The following is a 12,675-nucleotide window of genomic DNA, read 5'->3' on the forward strand; positions in this document are numbered from 1 at the left end:
GATGGCTTCCAAATCCCAGAGACAAAACTTGGACGCTGAAAGTAGAAATGTCAGATAGTGAGGTTGAAAATGCTAGAGTATATCCGAAGAGAGAATACCCAAGAGAGAAATGTCAAAGTAGAGAGGTTGAAAATCTGGAGTATACCCAAAATGTTAGTAGTAAAATAACTTGCATTGGAATGAATGGATGATTGAATAAATGAATGAACAAAGTTAGGTGGGAAAGGAGGTCATTAGAGCAGAAGTCAAGAAGAATACATGTTTTAATAATTGTTTGAGGCCCACTGGTCTGACAGTAAGGGCCCAAGTGAATAGTGAAAGCTAGCCTCCAGTTAGAAGACACCTAGGAAGTTAGCAAAATAATCAATGATAATAGAGTCTAAATGAAGGTTAGTGTATATAAAAAGGAAGAATGAATATGAGGACATTTTTAAATAAAAACTCATCATATTTGGTGGGTGATAATTACAGGTTATGAGTAAATGATTCCAAAGTTTTGATATCATGTATAGAGCCACGGTAAGAAGAGCAGGAAGATGAACTCAATTTTGAAAACATATTTGACACAAGGATAAGCTATCCAAGTAAAAGCTAGTAATAAGCAACATTTTTCCTAACATTGTTCCAAGTACAAACATTGTTCCAAGTATAATTCACATGTATTATGTCATGTAATCATTACAATAACACTATGAGGTAGGTGCTATTATCATGTTTATTTTACAGATGGGGAAACTGAGGCACAAGAGTGAACGATTTGCCCAAAGTCATTAGCTAATAAGTGGCTGAGCCAGTGCAATGAATTCATCCCCACCCCCATCTCCTGCAAATTCATATTTTGAAATCTTCACCCACAACGTGATGGTATTAGGAGATGAGGCCTTTGGGAGGTAAACCCCTTGTGAATGGGATTAGTGCCTTATAAAAGGAACCCGAGAGCTCTTGTTCTCTTTCTACATTGTGAGATAAAGGGAAAAAACAGCCAACTACAACCCCGAAGAGGGCCTTCACCAGAACCTGACCATGTTGGCAGCCTGATTTCAGACATCCAGCCTCCAGAGCTATGAGAAATAAATTTCTGTTGTTTATAAGCCACCAGTCTATATGGTACTTTACTACGGCAACCTGAACTCACTGAGAGCCAGGATTTGAACTCAAATGTTGAGAAAACTTTGCCCGGGACCACTCAGAAATTCACTATTTATTCGATAAATACTTAACAAGTACCACTATGTTCTAGACATTGTGCTGTTGCTAGGGAGAGGAAAAGCTGGTGGTGAACAAGACAGATGTGGTCCCTACCTGCACAACTACATGGACACTAAACAAATAATGAGAAGTAGGAATTGGAAAAGAAAGTGATAAATTACAGTTAGGTAGGAGGAATGGGTGAGAGAAAAGAATTCCAGGGGAAGGGAAAGGCATGCGTAAATGCCCTGAAGTGAGAGCCTACAGTAGGGAATAAAAAGAGGAGAGCCTGGAAAAAATTAAAATACTATGGCAGGAGTGCAGGCAGCTAGGGGGACAGATGGAGAGGCCGGAGAGAAAGCCAAGTCCAGATAATGGAGCTTAGACAATGTGTGGTAAGCAAAGGGAGGCCACTGGGGGAATTTAAGCAGGTCAATGATCAGATTTATATTTAAAAAATTATTCTGGCAGCAGTATGGCAAATGTATTGGAACGAGGCAAGAGCAGTTTTGGAGGACCTGAATGGGTTACTGTGGGACTTCAAGCAAGAGGTGACAGTGGTTTAGACTAGAATGGGAATGAAAAAATGGTCATGGGAACAGAGAGAAGTCACAAACCCAATTTTCCAGGGAGCAGACAGATGTAGGCGATTCTGCTGTGTGTTGGAGGTGTGCTAGGTTTCTGGCATGAACTGGGTAGATGTTAAGGTACCCTTTACTGAACCAGGGACTATGGGAGGAGCATTTTGAAGGAATTATGATATACAGGTTGAGTTTGAAATGCCCTAAGTCATCCAAATGAAAGTGTACCAAAGGCAGTATGTTGGAACTATGAATGTAGGATTCCAGAGCAAGATCTAAGCTTGAGTTATGGATTGAAGAGTCTTTGACAGAAGGTATTTGATGCTGCTGGAAGAGCATAAGACCACCTAGGAAAGTATATGGGGAGACTCAGTAAGAGGGCCAGGGGTTCAGCTCAGCATGATTCCAATGTGTAAGAGGTAGATCAAGGAGGAGCCGGTTGTTAAAGAGCAAACTCAGGTAGGGTGGAAACCTGGGACTAAGACCAGAGGGAAGAGGGTATTTGGAAGCGAGTGTGGTCAATCGTGTCAAATACTGGGATGAGGGCTTGTAAAATGAGGACTGAAAATGATCAGCTGCATTTACAGACATGAAGCTTGTCTGTGGACAACTCAGAGCCACTTCAGGTGAGCAGTGGGGACACTGGAGAGGGCTGGGAGGTGGGACATGAGAGACTGTCCATGGAGTAAGAGACAGCTGGAGTTGTTGGAGAGCAATTTAGGGAAAAGAGAAATCTTTTTAAAGAATTGAGAGACTTAAGCATGTTTAAATACTAGTAAGAAAAAGCCGGTAGAGAAAGAAAGGTTGAGAATAACAGAAGGAAAGGAGACTTGTGAAGGGCAAAGTCCATGAGAAAACAGTAGGATACCTGGAGTACCAGGAAGGACAACTCTTTCTTTACAAGAGAAGTGAGTCATGGGCGGAGTCCAGAATCGAACCCTCTCTGCTTCCTAAAGACACGTCTCCTTTAAAGGACAGAAAAAGAATGATTAAGACTTGAGGCCGGACGCGGTGGCTCACACGTGTAACCACACCACTTTAGGAGGCCGAGGCGGGTGGATCACCTGAGGTCAGGAGTTCCAGACAAGCCTGGCCAACATGGTGAAACCCCGTCTCTACTAAAAACACAAAAATCAGCCAGGTGTGGTGGCAGGTGCCTGTAATCCCAGCTACTTGGGAGGCTGAGGCAGGAGAGTCGCTCGAAACCGGGAGGCGGAGGTTGCAGTGAGCCGAGATCGTGCCACTGCACTCCAGCCTGGGCGACAAGGGCTAGACTCCGTCTCATTTAAAAAAAAAAAAAAAAAAAAAAAAGACTTGAAACCCCAAGGAGAGGGCTGCAGAGTTCACTACCAAGGAGAATGGGGACCTAGTGGTGTGGTCCTGAGCGACCTCTGAAAGAACAATTCAGTAGTTTCCAGCCACGGAAGTCCCCCTGCTGGGTTTAGGGTGCAGTGGGTGCGAATCCCTGCTGTAGAAAACAGGCTGAGGAAAGAAAGCGACATAGGATGTTGTCTGGAGAAAGGCGGGCAGGTAGGATGGGGCGTATTTCCAGCGGTCCGGGCAGGTTGTGGCTTGGAGGCCTCCGAGGGCCGTCGACGTCAGCCATGGCCCGGGCACAGCCCCGCGAGGTGCCACAGTATCGGGGCCAGCGCCCCCCGGAAAAGCATGCTCCGCCGGCGGCCGCCAGGTTTCTCCGCGGAGTCTCGGAAAGGAAAACCCGTCCCCACGGGGGGTCCCACGACGCCCCCGGGCCCCAGGCCCCAGGACGTTGGCAGAGGCGCAGCAGACCTTCTTCCCTAGCCCGCACAGCTCCCGCGGTCCGGCCGCGTCCCAGCCCGGGCTGCCCGTCCCCGGTCTCCCGGCGGCGTCGGAAAGTTCCCGGGGCTGGCGGCGGTCAAGAGCAGAGCCAGGGCAGCCGCAGCCGCCTTCTAGCCCGCCGCTCACCGCCGCAGGGGCAGGCCTGCGCGGGGGTTTCCACCAAGTCGCCGACAGCCCTCGGGAATTCCCCCACTGGGCCACACACAAACCCCGCTTCCTCCTTCAAATTTCCGCTGCCGGCTTTATCGATGCGAAAGCCGCAGTGGGGTTTAGACCACTCCTCCCGGCGCCGGGCTCAGCCCGCCTTCGCCTTCCCTCTCCCGGCGCAACCCCTTCTCCTCGCCCGAAGAAACCCGAAGGTCTTCGGCAAGTTCCGTCCCCAGCGCGGGGGCGGGGCCGCTCGAGCCGCTCCGGGCCTAGCTCGGCTGTTTCCGTGCGCGGCCGCTGCGCACTCGGCACTGGGCGGCGCTGGCTGGCTCCCTGGCTGCGGCTCCTCAGTCGGCGGCGGCTGCTGCTGCCTGTGGCCCGGGCGGCTGGGAGAAGCGGAGTGTTGGTGAGTGACGCGGCGGAGGTGTAGTTTGACGCGGTGTGTTACGTGGGGGAGAGAATAAAACTCCAGCGAGATCCGGGCCGTGAACGAAAGCAGTGACGGAGGAGCTTGTACCACCGGTAAGAGGAGCAGGAGGAGGAGGCAGGAGCCAGAGAGAGCCGGGGGGACGGAGGGGGGACGGGGAGGCGCCGGACACCCGCGCTTGGGGCCTTCCCCTCGCAGGAGGGGCCGCGGTAAAGATGGAGCCTCCGCCCGAGCCCCACAACATCGCCGCCGCTCGCAGCGAACAAAGAATAATGGCGGCGGACTGGAGCCAGCGGCGGCCGGGGCGGCAGCGACTCTGCCTGCAGCCAGCGGCGGCGCTCATGGCGGGGGGCGGCGGGCGGCGGGCGGGGTGGGAGCCGGCGGCCGGGGGTGTGTGCGGGCGGCCGGCCGCGGCGAGCTGGCGCCCGCGTTCCCGCCGCCGCCGCCGGGCCGGGCGCGGAGCCGGGAACCCGGAGCCGCCCCGGGGGAGGCCGCCCGCTCGGCCCGGCGCTGCCCCCCGCGCCGCTTGCTCGTCCGGCCCCCGCCGCCCGCCTCGCCCCCGGCCCGACCCGGCCGGGCCTCCGGGGCAGCCGCCGCCTAGGTGCCGGTGGGGGGTGGAGGAGGAAGAAGGCGACAGTTGAGGGCAGAGGAGGTGAAGGTGCCTGCTGCCTTCCCGGTGGCTTCGGTGTCTGCCATGCCCGCTTCGCAAGGGGAAGAGCTGCAACGTCTGACCTACTCTTCTCTCCACTCTTTGTGCAATAAAGTTCGAAACCCAAGGTTTCCTCTCGTGCTGTATTTTATTCATGCCCTTTCCCCCCCGCTCCTACACCGTTGAGGAAATGCTGCTTTCTGCCCTGTGTTGCTTAGTTGAGAGATGAGAGCTTGTGCTTTTGGGGGGAATTTTTGACTCCCTCACCCCTTTGCTTTTTTTTTTTTTTTTTTAAGTCAGTCATGGAAATGCATGCTTTTTGGGAGAAAGGGTGCTAAGAAAAACATTTATAATAACTTTTTAAACTGTTGGGATCTTATAAAAGGGAAGCTGGTGTTTGAAAACAGTTTCGGTTTTAACCCTTTTCAATAAGGTAATCATCACTTGAGGTCTATCATTTTGAAACACTTAGTTGAAACGAGTATCAGCCGATGTACTCTTGTTTTACATCATTTCGCGGGGTGCAACCTTGCCAACCGCGTTTGGGTCATCTGGATCTCCCCTCACCCGCCGTCCCACTCCCCCTACCATATTTCCCACGAATTTCTGTGTGAACTTTAATGGGAAATTGATTTAATACTATTTCTAAAAATAGACTTTAAAGTATCCATTATTTGTCTCTCATGCAGTAGGTAACCCCCGTCTTGAGATTGACAATTTAAGCCACAAGCTGTATTTTTTCTTCGCCTGTTGGGAAAAGAGGACAGCAGAAAAGTCATTGACACATTAAAAATTAAAAGACAATTTTTAAAGGACGTGAGGAATGACCTATTTAAGTTTGTAATACCATCTCAAGTTATAATTCTAACCTCAGCTGGCGTCTACCTTCTGAAGGTTTAGTAGAAGATACTTTTGATTGCTGCCTATTGAAATCTTTTACATTTATGGCTCATTTCCTGATTTAAAAGTAAAGCCCCGAACGGTTATTTTAGGTGGTGCAAAAGACGAACAAGTTTGTTTTAAAAATACTTGTCTGTCACTGTATGATTGCATTGTGATTGATACGTACAAACATTCTGGTTAAGAACAAATATTGATTGGCAGCAGAAGCACTGTCTTATTTTTCTTTATCCTAGTCACTTTTCCAAAACGTGCTCTGCTGTATTGCTTCTCTTTAAAAGACCACCTTGGCAATTTGTCATTTCCAAGAAACTTAATTAAGAAGAGGCAATAAAGGGAGGTTTTCTATGAAGATTGGGGAAATGATTTTATTTCCAAACACTGAAAAAATTATAGTATTGATAATGGTAGGTTACCATTTTTCCTTTATGTTGTTCCGCAAGCCACTATCAGTTGAGTAGAATTTTTTTTCTTGTTAAGAATATAAGTCGGGCGCGGTGGCTGAGGCCTGTAATCCCAGCACTTGGGGGGTCGAGGCGGGCGGATCACTTGAGGTCAGGAGTGCAAGACCAGCCTGGCCAACATGATGAAACCCCACCCATCTCTACTAAAAATACAAAAATTAGCCGGGTGTGGTGGTGCGCACCTGTAATCCCAGCTACTCGGGAGGCTGGGGTTGCAGTGAATTGAGATCGTGCCACTGCACTTTAGCCTGGGCGACAGAGCAAGACTCCGTCTCAAAGGAAAAAAAAAAGAAAGAATAGATGACTCTTCATTTGTGAGATTTTTAAAAAATTGTTTACTGATGGCCGAGTGTGGTGGCTTACATCTGTAATCCCAGCACTTTGGGAGGCCTAGGCAGGCGGCTCACGAGGTCAAGAGATCGAGACCATCCTGGCTAACATGGTGAAACCCCGTCTCTACTAAAAATACAAAAATTAGCTGGGTGTCGTGGCGCGTGCTTGTAATCCCAGCTACTAGGGTAGCTGAGGCAGGAGAATCTCTTGAACCCAGGAGGTGGAGATTGCAGTGATCCGAGATTGCGCCACTGCCCTCCAGCCTGGTGACAGCGAGATCCCATCTCAAAAAAAAAAGTTTACTGATAGGTTCTTTCTTTAGTCTTGCCCGAGAGATATTTTAAGTTGTATTTTTTATTTTAATTTTTTATTTATTTATTTATTTGAGACGGAGTTTCGTCCTTATTGCCCAGGCTGCAGTGCAGTGGGCTGGTCTCGGCTCACTCACTGCAAGCTCCGCCTCCCAGGTTCAAGCGATTCTCCTGCCCCAGCCTCCCGAGTAGCTGGGATTACAGGTGTGAGCCACCGCGCCTGGCCTATTTTATTATTTATACATTCATAATTTGTGATTCTTAGCAATTCCAGGTGAAACTTCAAACTTATATTCATTAATACTTGAACATTCACCTGGAACGTGTTACTAAATTGTACTTCTGCACTGTTCCAGCCATGGGTAAAAATTACAGCTGGATCTGCTTGAATCTTTTTTTTTTTTTCATGAACACCTACATTTAGAAAGCTAATAAATTATTTGACAGAATTTGCTTGAAGAATGTTAAAAGAACACTTCTTTGGGAATTTAAGACTTAAGTGTTACCTGTTTTGAATGAATTTTTTTTTTTTTTTTTTCACATAAAGAGCCTGAAGAAACTTAGACACCTGATCCATAAAAATGGCACCTTTTTCTACTTTCTGAAACTCATATTCTTGATTAGGTCTCATTATTAGAAATTTTGGTTTCTTCATAGAGAAGTAGCTTTATTTCTCTCTCATTCTAAGACATTTGGTTTTGTTTGTTTGGGTACAGTATGGTTATGGGGTTATAGTAAAACCAAGTATGTGTCTTCTTCACCTGTTTTTAAATTCTCCTTTTTATAACAAAATTATTTTTAACCTAATGCTTACAGTATATTACAAAATTTATAATTTCATTTATTCCATAAATAGCTTATCAGATATGAGTTACATAAACTTGTTTACGGCCAGCTTGTGACATAGTTTTGCAAATATCTTGATATGTGGTGTAATTTTGATGGCTTCTTTATTGAATAGAACTCAAATCTAAATTTAAGAATGTAATAAGATGTCAAGATGGAAAAATGCAGGATTTTTTTTTTCTTACCCATGTGTAAACTCATCTCTACTGCAGTATCACTTGAGACAACAGTTTATGGTAATTCAAATATTTATTTAGCACTCACTGTGACAGAGAAGGTAGTTGAAAGAGCATGAGGTTTGGAATCATAGGCCTAGGTCTGAATCCAAGCATTGCCACTACTATCCTGTACCCACCCTAAAGGAATTTTGTGTCCTAAAGGAAGTTTGTTAATCTTTCTCAGCCTCAGTTTCCCTATATGTAAAATTAGGATAGTACTACTTATTTCATAAGATTGTGAGATAAACATAAAGTACCTTAGGGCTACAACTAATGATAGCTAGTCCCTTAAGCTTTATTTTAACTTCCTACCTGTGGGCCCTTAGGCAAGTTATCTTAACTTCTCAATACCTCACTTTCCTTTCTGATCAATGTAGAATAACTACCTCAGAATTGTGGGGGTTAACTATAAAGTAATACTAAGTTCCAGGCATTGTGCAAGTGTCAAGTGCTCAAGTGTTGACAAGGCTTTTTTCTTTTGTTTTAATTTTTTTTTGAGACGGAGTCTCGCTCTGTTGCCCAGGCTGGTGTGCAGTGATGCAGTCTCAGCTCACGGCAACCTCTGCTTCCTGGATTCAAGTGATTCTCCTGCCTCAGCCTCCCTAGTAGCTGGAAGTACAGGCATGCACCACCACGCCCGGCTAATTTTTGTTTTTAGTAGAGACAGGGTTTCACCATGTTGGTCAGGCTGGTCTTGAATGCCTGGGATTATAGGCGTGAGCCACCACGCCCAGCTGGCCTGTTACTTTTTAAATTATTTATTATTACTATATGTAATACAGTGGGTCAGAAGCTACAACAAATCCAAAGATGAATTACGTTGTTTTATCTCTACCTCAGGAACTGTTGGGGACACAGTGACTAAGGCAAAATATGTGTCAAAAGAAAGCAGTCAAAGGAAAAAGGGATCACCTTTGGTGAAGTGAGGGGTATATTTTTTATATTTCTAATTTGGTTTTTTGAATAAGTAATTCATTCACATGATCTATAATTCAAAACATATATAATACAGCAAAATGCCCTACATTCTCTTGCCCTGTTACCTAAGTGTTAGCAATTTTTTATTTGTCCTTTAAGAGGTGTTTTATGCAAACACGAGCAAATATGTATGTACAGTCTCCCCCTTTTTGTACAAATGGTAGCATACTAGGTATACACTCTCCTATATCATGCTTTACCCCCACCACTTAATATGGCTTAGCAATTTTGTATCAGCACATAAAGAGCTTCTTCATTTTTTAACATACAATTGGAGGCATTTTATTCTGTAAGTAGACTGTATTAACCAGTTAGTGAGCTGCTTTTATTCTTAGGTCTTATATGACCTTTTTAACTAAGGGAAACTGCCATCTTGCCTTTATTTCTTTAAATGAAAAACTATTTATTTGAATGAAAAATAAATAGTTTGTGACAGGAAATTGTTATTTAAAGTCCCTCATTTCCTGTTTAACTCCAGTTTTTAAAAGTTTTAGTAAAATGATCAAAATGTACATGAGGAGGCAAGCAAGCCAGGTTAAGAGTTAACTCACAAGGTGAATTTAACTCTTTTGTTGAGGTTCTTACAGTTCTGAACAGACTACTTCTTTCAATTATTATTTTGGCCCAAAAGGTTTTTATAGCTTTCTTTCTTAATGAGAAAGAACATTTCATATAGTCCATTGTTTTTTGGTTTTTTTTTTTTAACAGACAGCTCATGGGATATTATTACCCAGTAAGGCTGAGTACTATACTAGATTTCTCCCTGCATTCATTTATTTTTTACATACTTGTTAACTTACCTTGATGATTTTCTAGTATTTCTTAATGTAATTATGTGAGTTTTATATTTTGTATCTAAATTTAAAAATAGTGAGATTCACCTATATGATTGCTGAGATGATAAACTTTACTGCATAGATGATTTTTTTCCGCCTGTGGAAACCTTTGGTCAACCAGTTGGACCAAGTAATACGTATTTCAGCCAAAGCACAAAATACGTTTCACTACCTTTTTTTTCTCTAGCTTTTCGAAACAGCATTGAGCTACAGTACTTTTTTATTTATTTATGTGTTTATGTATTTATTTATTTTTATTTATTTATTTTTTTGAGGCAAGGTTTGGCTCTTATCACCCAGGCTGGAGTGCAGTGGCACACACTTGGCTCACTGCAACCTCTGTTTCCTGGCTCAAGCCATCCTCCCATTTCAGCTTCCTGAGTGAGTGGGACAACAGGCGCGCACCACCAGGCCCGGCTATTTTTGTAGAGACAGGGTTTTGCCATGTTGCTCAGGCTGGTCTCGAACTCAGTGAGCTCAAGTGATCCACCTGCCTCAGCCTCCCAAAGAGCTGGAATTACAAGCGTGAGCCACCATGCCCGAATGCTGTAGTACATTTTAAATATACATGCTGTTTGTATTTATCTTTAAAATGTACACACTATGACTTTTTTAAGTTGATTAAACTCAGAAAGTGATTAATAATATAGCAGCAAGGGCACAAATCTCTTTCCAGAAAAACATCATTAAGTAAAGCTGTCATGGGCCAGGCGTGGTGGCTGATGCCTGTGATCCCAGCACTTTGGGAGGCTGAGGTAGGTGGATCACCTGAGTTCAGGAGTTCGAGACCAGCCTGGCCAACATGGTGAAACCCCGTCTCTACTAAAAATACAAAAATTAGCCAGGCATGGGGACAGGTGCCTGCAATCCCAGCTACTCAGGAGGCTGAGGCAGGATAATCACTTGAACCTGGAAGGCAGAGGTTGCAGTGAGCTGAGATCGCACCATTGCACGCCAGGCTGGGCGACGAGCGAAACTCTATCTTAAAAAAAAAACAAAAGCTGTCATGGTATATTTCGTTTTTTGTATTCCCAAGTTGGTGTTTATGCGTTGATCATATATGCCAAAGTTTTTAATGTAAGAATATTGTTTTGAGGTTTTACTAATATTTGATTTAAAATATTACTATGTGCTATTTGGCCAGGCATGGTGGCTCAACGTCTGTAATCCCGGCACTTTGGGAGGTCGAGGCGGGCGGATCACTTGAGGCCAGGAGTTTGAGACCAGCCTGGCCAAGATGGTGAAACCCCATCTCTACTAAAAATAGAAGAATTATCTGGGTATGGTTGTATACGCCTGTAGTCCCAGCTGCTTGGGAGGCTGAGGCAGGAGAATTGCTGGAGCCCTGGAAGCGGAGGTTGCAGTGAGCCAGTATCACGCCACTGAACTCCACTCTGGGTGACAGAGCAAGATGCCATCTCATAAATAAAATATTACTATGTGCTATTTGTACCTGCTAAATGATTAAAATGTTTACAAAGTGCTTTGTTGTTGTTGTTGTTGTTGTTGTTGTTGAGATGGAGTCTTTCTCTGTTGCCAGGGCTGGAGTGCAGTGGTGTGATCTCAGCTCACTGCAACCTCCGCCTCCCGGGTTAAAGCGATTCCCCTGCCTCAGCCTCCCAGGTAGCTGGGATTACAGGCGCCCGCCACCATGCCCAGCTAAAGAGACAGGGTTTCACCATGTTGGCCAGGATGGTCTCGATCTCCTTGACCTCGTGATCCACCCACCTCTGCCTCCCAAAGTGGTGGGATTACAAGCTTCAGCCACTGCGCCTGGCCTACAAAGTGTTTGTCTTTACATATTGGGATGGGGGTGGGGTAGATCATTGAAATCTGTAAAGGCAGAACGTTTTTTATCTGGAACATATCTGTAGACTAACAGAGTTAAATGATTTCCCACAGTGTCATGGAATCATCAGTGGATTGCCTCTTGGGGTGGAGGCAAAGATCATTAAAGCAACAAACTGATAATGTGAACCTGGTTGTTTTTTCTCTGCCAATTAAACATATGCTAGTTCAGTCATTATAGAAGAGCCAGATGCTGGTCAGCGTGCTGAAGTTGTAAGTAGAAGGTGTGGTTTTATCACATCTGCAAATGTAGGTTTTTGAGACAAAACTTAAATAAGAATAGACATTAGTTTTTCTTCACATTCAGAATGTCTGACTCCCCTTAATATATACACACTCTTGCCTTATCTACTGGGTTTTTTGTTGTTGTTTTTTGTTTTGCCTTTTTTCTCTCTCTTTTTAAGCTCTGCCAGACAAGGCCCTATGAAGATAGGTTTTACAGGTTGAGAATCTTTTATCTGAAATTCTTGGGACCAGAAGTATTTCCAGTTTTGGGTTTTTTCAGATTTTAGAATATTTGCATATACATACATAATGAGCTATCTTGGGGATGGAACCCAAGTCTAAACATGAAATTTGTTGCATATACATATTATACACACAGCCTGAAGGTAATTTTATACAAAATTTTTAATAATTTTGTGCATGAAACAGTTTTGACTGTGACCTGTTACATGAGGTCAGTTGTGGGAATTTTTCATGGCATCATGTCAGTGCTCAAAAAGTTTCAGGTTTTGGATGTGTTATTAGGGATGCTAACCCTGTATTATATTTTGCCCAGATGTTTGCTTATTTGTTTTCTAGGCTACCAGAAAGAGGGTAGCTTAGAAAAACGTATTCTGGCCTTTATTCCAACAGATGAGAAGGCAGTTTCTCCAGTGATGAATAATTACCTATAATTTAATACATGCATTATACATCTCCAGTGATGAAAAATCACTATGTATTAAAAAATTCTTGAAGCTAGGTACATAATCTCCACTTCTAAAAAAGAAAATAAACAGTAGTACTCCTTGATGAACTTACAGATGCCAAGTTGCCTTTTCTTAGGGTTGAAATAAGGTGATAAAGGAGTTTACCGTGAGACTAGCTGTGTGAACAAAGATGAAAAACACCCTTTCAGTTTTCTTC

The 12,675-nt window shown here is 44.5% G+C and overlaps 1 protein-coding gene across 5 annotated transcripts in view; it reads left to right on the plus strand.

Moving 5' to 3' along the window:
• The first annotated feature begins 4,037 nt into the window (after window positions 1-4,037).
• Window positions 4,038-12,675, plus strand: part of CREB1 (cAMP responsive element binding protein 1) — a 74,941-nt gene continuing 66,303 nt past the window's right edge. For 3 of the 5 annotated variants that reach the window (XR_010135872.1, XM_063712588.1, XM_063712589.1), the window contains exon 1: window positions 4,038-4,140. The gene's annotated coding sequence lies outside the window, so the exon portion shown is untranslated. 5 annotated transcript variants of the gene reach the window in all.

This window comes from Pongo abelii, chromosome 11 (genome assembly GCF_028885655.2).
Source record: "Pongo abelii isolate AG06213 chromosome 11, NHGRI_mPonAbe1-v2.0_pri, whole genome shotgun sequence".
In the NCBI taxonomy this organism is placed as follows: domain Eukaryota; kingdom Metazoa; phylum Chordata; class Mammalia; order Primates; family Hominidae; genus Pongo; species Pongo abelii.